Source organism: Vombatus ursinus, unplaced genomic scaffold (genome assembly GCF_900497805.2).
Source record: "Vombatus ursinus unplaced genomic scaffold, bare-nosed wombat genome assembly UNPS02007181.1, whole genome shotgun sequence".
NCBI classification, from domain to species: domain Eukaryota; kingdom Metazoa; phylum Chordata; class Mammalia; order Diprotodontia; family Vombatidae; genus Vombatus; species Vombatus ursinus.
Window position 1 is genome coordinate 1 of NW_020946959.1, and position 13,396 is coordinate 13,396.

The 13,396-nt window shown below is 36.2% G+C and overlaps 1 pseudogene; it reads left to right on the top strand.

Moving 5' to 3' along the window:
* Window positions 1-7,979: 7,979 nt before the first annotated feature.
* Window positions 7,980-11,665, top strand: LOC114033438 (annotated as a pseudogene).
* Window positions 11,666-13,396: the final 1,731 nt, after the last annotated feature.

Genomic DNA, 13,396 nt, shown 5'->3' on the forward strand with positions numbered 1-13,396 from the left:
AAGGTCAAGAATTTCAAAGGAAATCATGAAAAAGCGATAAAAAAAAAGTGGGTCTACCAGTACCAGATCTCAAACTATACTACAGTGCAAAAATTAACAAAACTGTTTGGTACTAATTAAAAAATAGAAAAGTTAATAAATAAAAGAGATGAGGTGTGAAAACCACAGAACCAATGAAAGAGTAACATAGTGTGGGATAAATCCAAGGTTGGATAAAACAACTGAGGCTGGTAAAACAGATAGTGATGCAAGGATACTATTTGACAAAGACTTCCAAGAGAACAGGAAAACAGTCTGGTAGAAATTGAATTTAGACCAAACATCTTCTACCATATGCCACAATAAACTCCGAATGAATATAAGACCTAAATATAAAAGGTCACATGATAAACAAATTATAGTAGAAGGGAAGGAGATATTTTTCACAGACATCATTCAACTGACACTGTGCTCTATTAATTGCCAGTTCTAATGCCTTTATCCTCCTTGACCTCTCCTTAGCATTTGACACTGCCAATCACATTCTTCTCCTGGATTCTCCCCTATAGGTTTTCATGATTTTCCCTCTTCTGGTTCTCTTCCTATCTTTCTGACTGCTACTTCCCAGGCCCTCATGCCAATTCTTCATCCACATTGTATCCACTAACTGTGAGTGTATCACACAGGCTCTGCCCCAAACTCCCTTATCTTTTTATTCTATATGATCTCACTTGGTGATCTCATCAGTTTCTATAAGTTCAATTATCATCTCTATGCATATGATTCCTATCTCTTCTGAACTACTACATTCATACATCTCCAGCTGTCTATTAGATATCTCAAACTAGATGGAGACAGATAGATAGATAGATAGATAGATAGATAGATAGATAGATAGATAGATAGATAGATAGATGGATAGATAGATGGATGGATAGATAGATGATAGATATGACATCACACACATATGACACACACATATAGATATGTGTGTATCAAAACCAACATATCCAAAACAATTTATGCAGTGGATAGCATCAGACTTCTATTGCAGAGAAGAACACAGTGTCCTTTCATCCTCCCAGCAAGATTTTATCAGTTTCCCCATATGATCCAAAGCATCCTAGGAATAACAGTCACTTTCCAATAACTGAGGGAGAAAGTAGTTACAAGCATGAATTATCTGGAAGTATTAGTATACCTTCATTGTCTTTGGAAAGACACTGGAAGAACAAGACAAAAGATTGATGGAAGTGTTGGCCTACCTCAAGAAGGCTTATGTGAGGCTGTCAATTAAAAAGTGACAGTTTTGCAGAGCTTCTGTCAAGTGTGTGAATCTCAGAAAGGCGTTATTGCTGATCTAGAGGAGACAAATACACTCCTGATCTGGCCATCCCCAAAGAACTTTAAAGATCTAAGGACTTTCCTACAATTTGACAGCTACTATCACAAATTTAAGAACTGTTTTAGAAACTCAAATTTTAGAACCATTAAATGACTTCAGTAATGCTTATGTGATTGAAGAAACCCAGAAGCAAAAGGGCAAGAAAAGTTAAGTTGGTCTAAAATCTACAAAGTGTTTTAGAGATTGATGGACAGACAAATGCAAACATGTTTACAAAGTCCTGGTCAACACACGTGTTTCAGGGTTGACCTATGCAGATCCAAGCAAGTCTTTTGTCCTGCCACCCTGAAAGGCTTGAGGGCTAATCTGTACCAAGAAAGTAACAGTCACTAGAAATCAATTGCAATCATCAGCTGATTTAGTAAAGTAAGACTCACTACTTCATAAACAAACTGGAATTCCTGGTTCTGAAATGGGCTGTCACAGGAAAGTTCAAAGATTATGTGCATTATGATGTAATTTTCATTTGTGGGCTTATGAAAATCTGCTGACATATTTTGACCAATACCAAGTTAAATGCTGCCAGAGATGAGTAGCAGCACTATTTAACTATGAATTCAGTGTATATTAAGTCAGCAAAGACTAATCTGAATGCAGACGCTCTGTCTGAAGGGTTACATGACACCAAAGCCATGGTAATACATAAGGTAGGAGTGAAGGCTATGTGGGACATCCAGGGAACTGGACAATCAAGTAGAAGTATAGCTAACATCTTAAGTCTTTCACCAAATAGCATTCAAACAGTACACATGAATCTTATTTTATTGGATCAATGATCTTTGCCTCAGATGTTTGTAGATGATCAGTGATGGAAACAGAGGTGTAATGAAGGACTTTGAAACATAATACAAGACAAGAAACAAAGAAATGATGTTAAAGGGCTTAGTTTCCATTCACCTCACTCTTCAGACGATGGCAGAAGTGGAAGCTAACCCATACCAAGTTGCAGGGATGCCCATAAATTGGGGAATGGCTGAACAAGTTGTGTTATATGATTGTGATGGAATTCTACTGTGCTATAAGAAATGATGAGCTCAACGATTTCAGAAAAACATGGAAAGACTTGCATGAAATAATGAAGAGCAAAATGAGCAGAATCAAGAGAACATTGTATAGTGACAGCAATATTGTTTTAAGAATGACTTTGAGTGAATAAATTATTTTGTTTATTATAAATACCCAAATTAACTATAAAAGACATATGAAGAAAGACACTATCTGCATCCAGAGAAAGGACTGACAAATAGCAGTATTTATGGAATAATTTTACATATATATGTATTTATACCTATTTGTGTCCAATTATAGCCATCTCTAGGGTGGGAGAGAGAAAACAAAGAAAGAAATGTACATGATAATTTTGTTGTATGTTTGAAAGGAATAGCAAGTTGTGTATAGCAGATTTACAGTTTCATGTACAATCATCTTTTTTTATTGTACTATGTTATGTAAATGCTTATTTTATTCCATAAATTAAAAATAAAATAAATAAATCATAGTAAGTACATAACAAAAGCTTAGTGATTTAAAAAAAAGAAAATAAGTAGCACTCTCTGTTGAGCAGAAGAACAGAAATGATAGAAGCTTACCTGAACAGACTCTAATTAATAAAGAGACCATCAGACTGGTTTAGATAGTTTCCAGTAAAAGAGATATTTTATAAGTCAAGAACCTTTCCTCAAACTGAGAATTCCAGTATAGAGAGGGGGAGAAGACTGAACTCAGAGACAACCTCTCCTATAGAGACTTAAGGTAAAGAGACAACTCACAGAGCACGGAAATATTGATCATTGAAACACCAACAAGTTTAGGTTTAGGAATACAAGATGAGATTGAGCATCAATGAATAACACCAACTGGCTCAAGTGTTAGGGAAGAAAGGTAGTTAGGTCACAAAAGAGCAAGATATATTTAACCCATGAACCAACCAACTCATGATGTCATAGGTAAAACTGGAGTAGTGCTTACAGATTTTAGCCAACCAATCATAGTTTCCAAAACCATTTTCTTTCTAATATACTTCCTCTCTATCTGTGACAAAGGTTAATGTTTTAAACTTTTTTCAAAACTATTCCCAAGAAGCTTCTATTTTTAAATCTAATAAAATCCTAAAACATGGCCTAAATATACCAAATACACTAAATATTCCATATAGATATTGATATACATGTGTTATATAGGTGCATATCTATAGAATATGTACTTATGCATACATTAAATATACCAAATTTGTGGTTTTTACAGAACTTTTAAGCTACCAGAGGAAACAGTGCCTACCCAAGAATAGGAAAACTAGTCCAAGAAACTTTCACAACAGTCTCCCCACATTCAGGTGCATACCTAGTCAAACATATACGAAATTACCTTGCAAAAAGGAATCCCACAAGTGTTCTCCAGTTGGCTAGGTAATCCATGAAAATGGCCACCTGTTCCTTAATTATGGCTCTTTTTTCTATAACCGTGGGTCAGATTCTGACTTCTCACATTCATAGAGTGAACACTAACTAGTGCTGAGTTGAATGGCAGTCCTAGCCTAAACTTAGTAATTAGATATATTAGAGGGAAGTGGGAGGGGAAGGAGACAGGGAGAGGAAATAGGTGAAATATTCCCAAGTATGAGAATCACCAAAGGAATGTTTACTAAAGAGGAGGAAGAAAAACCACCCTACCTTACTCACCATGGAGGCAATTAGAATTTTCTACCTTAACAATGTCTTTTTTTTTTTTTTGCAAAAACATAATCATCTGTATTATTAGATCTCATTTTGTGAGTACAATTAACTTGCTGATAAATTTTCTATGAAAGTTACAAATTAATATTCATTTGCTATCAAACTGTAAGTAATTATTCTCTTTAGACCAAAGATGTAATTTGCTGCCCTGACTAAATTCTGACTCTGGCCATAAATATTTGGGGTCAATCAGAAAAGTGCTTTATTTCTCTTGTTAGAGTTGACAGACCCTACAATGAAAAGTAAGTGCAGGATCACAGCTGGCACTCTAATGAAGACAAAATGTCTAATCTCATGTGAATATCCTAGCAGAGAATAAAAAATACATTATTTTCTGGGCATTAGTCACTCATTATTTCATTGAATAGTTCTACAGAGCCTCTGACTGAGTTTGAGCCAACCTCTCAGAATTTAAAAGCTAGAAGGACATACACATTAAAATCACTTTGCTTTTACTTCTGGAATTATGAAGGCAGATACAATGGTCATGCAGGCTAAAATTGAAAGGCTGCAGGTGTGTGGGCTGAAAGAGCTTTGCTGACAACTAACAGAATTTCAATATTCCTTAGACACAAGAATAACCACAAAATTTCACCTGAAGAATTGTTATAAAACATTTAATTAGTGCCTTTTTCTGTATCTTTGTATTCTGCATTTTTGTCATTTTTTGCGTCATACTTTCTATAAAGTTTCTAAATACTATCCCAAGGACATCAGTTGCAAATGGCCATATCCCAATCTGTCCTTACAAGTGTTCCAACTATTGTTAATTGATCGGTTGTTTGTACTGCTGGGATCTTCCCTGATCTCAATAGTTAAGGGCTTAATGTTTGTTGAATTAATCTAGTCCAAACTTCTTATTTTGCAGATGAGGAAGTTGACTCACAGAGAAGTTAAATGATTTATAATAGTTAGAATTGTTCTGACTCTCCTCAAATTCTCCTGGAACATTTTTATATTTAAGATTGTAAGCGCCTTGAGGGAGGAGACCACTACAATTTTTACCTTTGTATCCCTAGTGACTACACAGTGTTTTGCACACAATAGACATTTAATAAATGTGGTTTTTAATTTTTTTGATGTTTTTTGTTTATAGATCACATTAACTTCTGAATATATCCTCCCTTATCCAGTGAGTCTTCCTTTGTAACAAAGACTTTTTTTTTAAAGTTCAGCAAAACCAACCAATAATATAGGGATCATTTTTATAATATACACAATATTCTACACTTATATTCTTGTACCATAATAATAAATAATAAGCATTTATGTAGCATTTTAAGATTTGTAATACATTTTACATATGCTAAGGAAGGGAGATGCACTTTTTCCTCTTTTCTTGGTGATCACAATTACACAACATTGTTTCATTTTCTTGTTCTTGGTTATGAACATCTACTTCCCAATAGCTCCATTCCCATCCCTGTAATTTTCCTGACCAAAGTGCTGTTCTGTAGCTACCACGTCCCTTTGTATATCATCTCTCCCATCATAATATGAACTCCTTAAAGGCAGTGACTGTCTTTGTTCCTGCATCTGTATCCCCTAGTGGTTAGCCCAGTGTTGACACATAGTAAGAACTTTTTAAATCTTTTCCTTGCATTCATTCTTTCCATTTGCATTATTGTGGTCATTGAGCATATTCTTTTGCTGGTTCTGCTTACTTGCTTTGTATCAGGACATGTAAGTCTTCCCATACTTTTCTGAATTCTTCATCTTTGTCTTTTCTTGTAGCACAGCAATATTTCATGCTTTGATGTACTGCACTATCTTCAGCCATTCACCTAATCAATGAGCACCTACTTTGTTTCTAGTTCTCTGCTACTACTAAAAAAAAAAAAAAAGCATTGTTATGAATATTTTGGTATTCTTTCTTATAGTGACTTCCTTGGAGTGTATACCTAGCATATATATTTGCTTAATTGAGTTAAAAAACTTTTCAAAATCATGTAACTACTTAGTGGCAGAGCACTAGGAAGAATCCCTTCCTTTTTGTACAGCAATTACAGTGATCTGTATAATGCTTACCATTTCTGAAATAATTTCCAAAAGTCTTGTTTCCATATTTATAGATCTAGATAGCATTGTTAGCCATTTAAATAAAAATTTTGGTAAATACTATGAATTGATATTTAATTTGGACGTACTATAGATAATGCAAGATTTATGCAAACATATAACAAGGTACTTTCCCCTGCCATCGTGAACTAATAAAGTGAATTGCACAGAGATGTCTCCCTTTCTGCTATTAAATCATTCCTTCAGTTCAGTTCTTATACCTCTACAACTAAACATTATGACATACCAGTTACATGTGCAAATATGAAGGGAACCTTAAGATTGAGTGAAGAAGATTGAGGTATTTTTCTTAGCAACAATTGATATCTACAAGTGAATTTCCCAGAGATATATCTCACAGAAAAAAGCAAACGTAGCACCTGGATGACACATTGGAAAAAATACTGGACCTAGAGTCGGGAAGACTTCAATTCAAATCTGGCCTCAGACTCTAGCTGTGTGACTCTGGTCAAGACACTTGACCTCAGTTTCCTTATGTGTAAAATTGGCATAACAATAGCACCTACCTCCCAAGTATACTGTGAAGATATTAGTAAAGTGCTTTGCAAACCTTAAAAGAGTGTATATAAAATCTTTTTTTTATAAAATGTAACATGTAAAGTCTACTTTAACCAGCTGGAATGCAAAAAAAAAAAAACTGAAATAAAAACTACTCACTCCACCTCTGCCAATCAGCAACTTGTCTATAAAGAAGTGTCTGGGGCAGAGGTACAAATAACAGACCTGCAACACTCCTGAATATGGCTCAAATCAGGTTAAAATGTAATTGAAAAATATTTAACAAAAATAAAATAAAACTTAGACAATATTATCTTTTAAAACTAAGTCAATATGTGGCCAGAAGGAGTCTTTATGAGTGGTTTAATGGTCCCTTTTTGTATTTGAGTTTGATATCCCTGGTCTAGAACATCAAGAGGTCAAGTGATTAGTCTATAGTTGCAAAGCTGTCTAAGGAAGGACCTAAACCCATGGTTTCCAGATGTGAAGGCTAGTCCCCTACTTACTAAGTGTCATGGATTTAGAGCTAGGAGGAACTTTTGAGATCATCTAATCTAAATCTTTCATTTCGCTGATGAAGACATCGAGTCCCAGAGTGGTTGTGATCTCCCCAAGGTCACAACGGGAACACAGCACTGCCAAGATTCAAACCCATGTTCTTTGACTCCAAACCCAGTTCTCTTTCCAATACATTACACCCTGCCTCATTGTAGGTCGATTTCTGTTTGTTGTTGTTCCTCAGTCATTTAGTCATGTCCAACGCTTCACGATCCCATTTGGGGTTGTCTGGGCAAATATACCAGCTTGCCATTTCCTTCTCCAGCTCATTTTATAGATGAGGAAACTGAGGCAAACAGGGTGAAGTGACTTGCCCAGGGTCACATAGCTAGTAAGTGTCTACAGCTGTCTTTGAAATCAGGTCTTCCTGACTCTGTTCTGAGGGGAAAATCTTTAAGGCTTATGTTTTAGTTCATGTCTAGATTCTTCCCAAAGCAAGGAATAAAAAAGGTACTCAATGTGTGATTTGAATCAGAATTGGGATAAGTATTTTATTCATTACAACAAAAGAGATATGAAGCACTCTCAAGCAGGCATTGAAAGAAAGGCTTAAAATAGAGTTTGGTAACTTAACTGATAATTACTAAATCCACTTTCCTGGGCAATTGAGATTAAAATACATCCAAATATAAAGTAGTTTTCTAGGAGTGCTGAACAAGTATTGTTACATTTCACCTCAGTTCTTCACTATCCCCTTGATATCCGTGTTTTCTGGTCAACCAAAGCAGGGCTGGAGTCCCTCTCCTGTTGGGGACCATCTTCTCCAATACAGAAACTCTCCCTGCTGCCAATAATCAACCAGACTCAGGACCTCCAGACCTTTCAAATTCAAAAGGTCGCCTCCAAACCCGGACAAGTCCATTTCAATTACCTGCGGTCAAAAAGTATTCTGACTACCTATGGTCAATGAAAGAACACGAAACAGAAGATGAGATGCAGTCTCAAAATCACCAAGACACTAACTGCCATGCACTCAGAATAGGAGAAAGGCTGATTTTTCCTTCCCTTGTCTCTTCACAAGAAGTCTGGAGAAGAGGAGCTTACTTGCCTCACAGGAGAGTCAAAGGGAAATAGGGCAGAGTCACCCCTTTTTATAAAGGTCTATTGAATCATTAATGCCATCTGCCTGGTGGCCAATAAGATGATTGGCATTTGGCATTCCCAGTACTCCTAAGTTCTGTCACCATAGTCAGCTGGAACTATTCAGGAGCTTCATTATCCCCAATGCATCCAAGCAATGAAATAACAAGTGTAGTTGGCTAAAATAGGCAGGGAAACTCTTTGAATTCTCCTTGAAGCCTAGGTTACATATGTATAACATAAACTATGTAGAAAGTATGAAGTCAATGGTATGAATAGGTCATACCACTAACTCAAATATGTAGCTGGGCAATACCCAGACACTGGCATTCCTATGGACTCATGCAGATCCTGAGCTTAGAGCTAGGGCTTGGAGAAAATATACCTAGCCAAGCCAGATCATAGATCCAGAAGAGAACATAACTTCCCGAGCTATGATGATACTGACTCCCTTTTCTCAAGCAGCACATCATTGGTTAATGAAGTTGCTGAGTTTCTTCTTTACTCTAAATCAAAAATTATTGTCCTATGTGATCAAATTCTGCATTTGACTGATTAATCCAATTCTTAACTCATTAATTAAAATACATGAATTATAATAGTAAAATATAATTAAAACCAATTATATTATTTTTGCATTTAAAAAATAAAACTTATTAACTTGAATCAGTTTAACTTAAAACCAAAGGAAAAAGAACACAATAAGAAAATTATTGTATAAGACAAATACAGACATCCCAAAGTAGTCTTATGAAAGATACAGGCAGTTACTCATTCACAGCTAGTCTTGCCCTTGTGGCACAGACATATTTTTTAAATGTTTCTCAAAGTGCTATTAATGATGTATTGAATATGGAGCTCTTTAAAGTGACACTGTGCTTTTTAGAAACTTTTTTTAAAGATATTCAGAGCACCAGAAAATTAATTTGTGACAAAGTGAAAATACATCTCCATTTGTCATGCACAGGCTTTTAGCTGAACTAAGCCTTAGTAACTGAGTGCATATGTTTAAAAGTTATAAATAAGGTTTTCCTCTGTATCCCATTGTGGTGCCTCATAGGATACAACTGCAGATTGCAATGGGTGAAATTGTTTACCCCAACAGAACTATCTGAAACACAGGAAGCGATTGTCATCTAGTGGTAAAAATAGGGAAGTTAAGGGATGAGAGATTTATGTTCCTCAAATGTATGGTCACCTGGCTCTGTGTGGCAAACAAAGAACAGAATTTCAATATAGTCTATGGTTTGTGTTTAGGGTGGATGATTTCAAGCCCTCCACACCTCAGTTTTTATGAAATATTGGGGCAAAAAATAATAATCATCCAATGGCCAGCCTTCTAAAAATGATGGTGTTGATTTCAACTAAACTATGCTGGTCCTTGGACAACACACATGCAAGTCACTTTGTTAATAGGTCTTTTTAGCTTGATGGGACCTGCCAAATTGCACCCCACTAACACAGACTGAAAATCTAGGGTCTTCTCCAAGTCACTTCAATAAGACTTTAGTGAAGGAAAGTAAATATATTAATAAATCAATCAAATTTGATGCTTACACATCTTATAGATCACATATTAAGGACATTTGTGAAACGGTAAAAAGATATAGAAGTTTCCAGTTTTGCTAGGATTTTTTGGAGGGAGAAGAATGAAATGGAAGGAAATTATAATCTCTTCTAATTAAGCTAGAAAGACTCCTTTGAGGTAGATTTCTGAAATTGTTTGGATGAAGAATAGTAAGAAACTGGTGAACTGAGAAGAAAACATGGCATCCAGTTTATAAAAAGGTTTGGAAGTAGCCATGGTGAGAGGGACAATTAAAAGATTAACCTGAGAGGAATGGAAGGGTCATAGGGTCATGCATTCAAAGCTGGAAGGGATCTGAGAGATCATTTAGTCCAATGTCCTCATTTTATAACTGAGAAAGCTGAGTCCCAGAGAGAGTAAGTGATTTGCCCAAATTCATACACCTCATATTAACAGTTTTAAGAATTTGAATTCAGATTCTTTGATTCCAAATCCAGAAATGTTTTCCATAGACTATGCCATGCTACTTCAAGGGATTGATTGTGATGCAGGAGATGATGGGCAAGTGGAGCAAATCTGGAATACTATTGGTAAGGACTCTAAAGTAAAACGGTAATGGTATTAAACCTAATTTTAAAAGAAAATGGAAACTCTTAATAAGGGGAAGAGTGTTGAGGAGGGGAGTCACCAAGAATGCCTTCAGGCAAAGAAGAGAATTTAAAGCAAGGAGACTAAACTGTATGATAAACAATTATCAGTAAATAAATTTTCTGAGCATTTATTTAAGTACTTATTATACTAGTTGTTTTAAGGAATGCAAGAAAAATCTTAAGATAGGTTTTGGCACTCAGTATTTTTAAAGGGTAGGTAAACCTATCTTTTTGGAAGAGATAAATTTCAGTAAGTTAGCTTAGGTCCCCATTGAATGGAATTCTCCCAACATACTGAAAACATTGGTAATGAATAATAATAAATGATATTTATGTAGTGCTTAACATGTATGATCTCATTAGAACTTTACAAAAACCCTATAAGGTAGATATTAAAATATTAAAGTGGTTTCTACCCTCATCAATTCAGCTGTTCTCTCTGACATTGTAGATCTAAACCCATCCATGCCTATGCATCCTGCATCTCCTGAATACATTTTCCCAATAAACTCACAGTAGGAGGTCCATCTTGGACATGTTATAGGCTTTCCTCACTTTCTCCTGACATTTTAAGGATACCATTGGAGCACTGTGACTATCTGCCTCTCATCCCTAGCCCTCAACACATAACCAGCCCATTTTCTCTTACTATCACATAATTTCTTTGGCAATATCCTCCCAGTTGGCACTATGCCTAAAGGGACCATTGTGTGCTTTCCTGAAGAAAAGCCTGGGGACCAGGGTAAGCTTTCCCCTGCATCTGGAAAAGATGCCACAGTGATTTCCCACAATCCTGAAACCAAGAAAACATGAGTGAAGCTACCTTCATGCTCTAAGAAAGTGATCTCCTCAGCAAACAGAGCTGTGGTTGGTGTTGTTGCTGGAAGAAGTTGTATCGATAAACCCATCGATACATTGATTTAAGGCAGATTGTGCCTACCACAAATAGAAGGCCAAGAGAGACTGCTGGCCTCATGTCTGGGTTGTTGCCATGAATCCTGTGGAACATCCCTTCAGAAGAGGTAATCACCAGCATACTGGAAAACCATCCACTATTCAAAGAGATGAGCCAGCTGGATGAAAAGTCAATCTCATCACCACCTGGCTTACTGGTTGGCTCCGGGGTACCAAGACTGTACAGCAGAAGAAAAACTAAAATACAAAATCCTTACAATAAAAATTATTTTGATAGTTGTGAAAAAAAATTATTCTTTAGAGTTCCTCATTAGTTACATGTTGCACTCACTAAAACATCTCTGAGATTGATTTCTTATATTTAACATGAGAGTGTTGGACTAGTTGGCCTCCAAAGACCCTTCCAGTTCCCTAGATCAAGAATCCTATGTCTATGTAATAATTCTGTCCCAATTGGGCTTAGAGAGGCTGCCTGAAGGATAGCAACATATGCTGTAAATATGTGGGAAGAGGAGATTGAGGAGTGGTTGTGACTGATTTGGCAAAGAGATTGAGAAAAGGGAGAAACAAGAAGGAAGGTATGGATTTTGAATGATGAATGGGACCTGGAGCCACAAACATATGAGTATACCTCTTGAAGGGTCTCATTCAAGAATTTCACTTTTCAAAGAACTCATTCTCTCTTTGGCTGAACTTAGATTTCATCTCATCTTGAGTCACAAAATCCCCAATTCATATACATTCAAAAGTCTAATCTAATCCATATAACTCCCCCAGTTGTTGTTTTACTACTTGACTTTGACCACTGCCTCCCTTAGTCCAGTCTCCTTTCTATTAGCCCCCTCCCTTTTCTTCCCCTTTACCCTTACTACTTCTTCCCTCCCTTCTATCCTCCCTTCCTTTTCTTTTCCCTTTTCCCCCTATTGCCATAGGGCAAGTTAGATTTCTTTACCTAACTGATTATGTTATTCCCTCCTTGAACCAAATCTGATGAGAGGAAAGTTCAAACAATGCTCATCTCCCTCCCTTCTTTCGCTCTATTGTAATAGGTTTTTGTGCCTTTTCCTGTAGTAATTTACCCTTGTCTGCCTCCTCCTTTCCTTTTCTCCCAGTACAATCCCTTAATTAGATCAGATTAATCCACTTACTTAGATCCATTTAACCCACTTAATTTGATTTTTTTATCATTACATCAAAGTCAACTTACACCCACTCCCTCTATGTTTACCCCTTTAAAATGGTGTAATAACAATACAGTTCTCACGAGTTACAAGTGCCATCTTCCCCTGCAGGGATGTAAACAGTTTGTCCTAATTAATAATATGCTGTTGTTTTTTTCTGTCCTGTTTACCTTTCTATTTCTCTCATGAGTCTTGTATTTGAAGATCAAATTTTCTGTTGAGCTCTGGTATTTTTATCAGGAAGGTTTGGAAGTCCCCTATTTTGTTGAATGTCTATCTCCTCCCCTGAAAGATCATGCTCATTTTCACTGGGTAGTTGATCCTTGGTTGTAATCCAAGCTCCTTTGCCTCATGAAATATCATGTTCCACACCCTACGGTCTTTTAGTGTAGAGGCTGCAAGGTCCTGTGTAATCCTGACTGTGGTTCCATGATATTTAAATTGTTTCTTTCTGACTGCTTGAAGTACTTTCTCTTTAACCTGGTAATTTTGGAATTTGGCTACTATATTCCTTGGCATTTGCAATTTGGGATCTCTTTCAGGAAGTGATTGGTAGATTCTTTCTGTGACTGTTTTACCCTCTGGTTCTAGGACCTCAGAGCAGTTTTCCTTGATGATTTCCTGGAAGATGCTATCCAGGATCTTTTTTTCATCATGGTTTTCAGGTAGACCAATAATTTTTAAATTGTCTCTCCTGGAACTATTTTCCAGATCTGTTGTTTTGCCAATGAGGTATTTTATGTTTTCATCTATTTTTTCATTCCTTTGTTTCTGTTTGACTGATTCTCGCT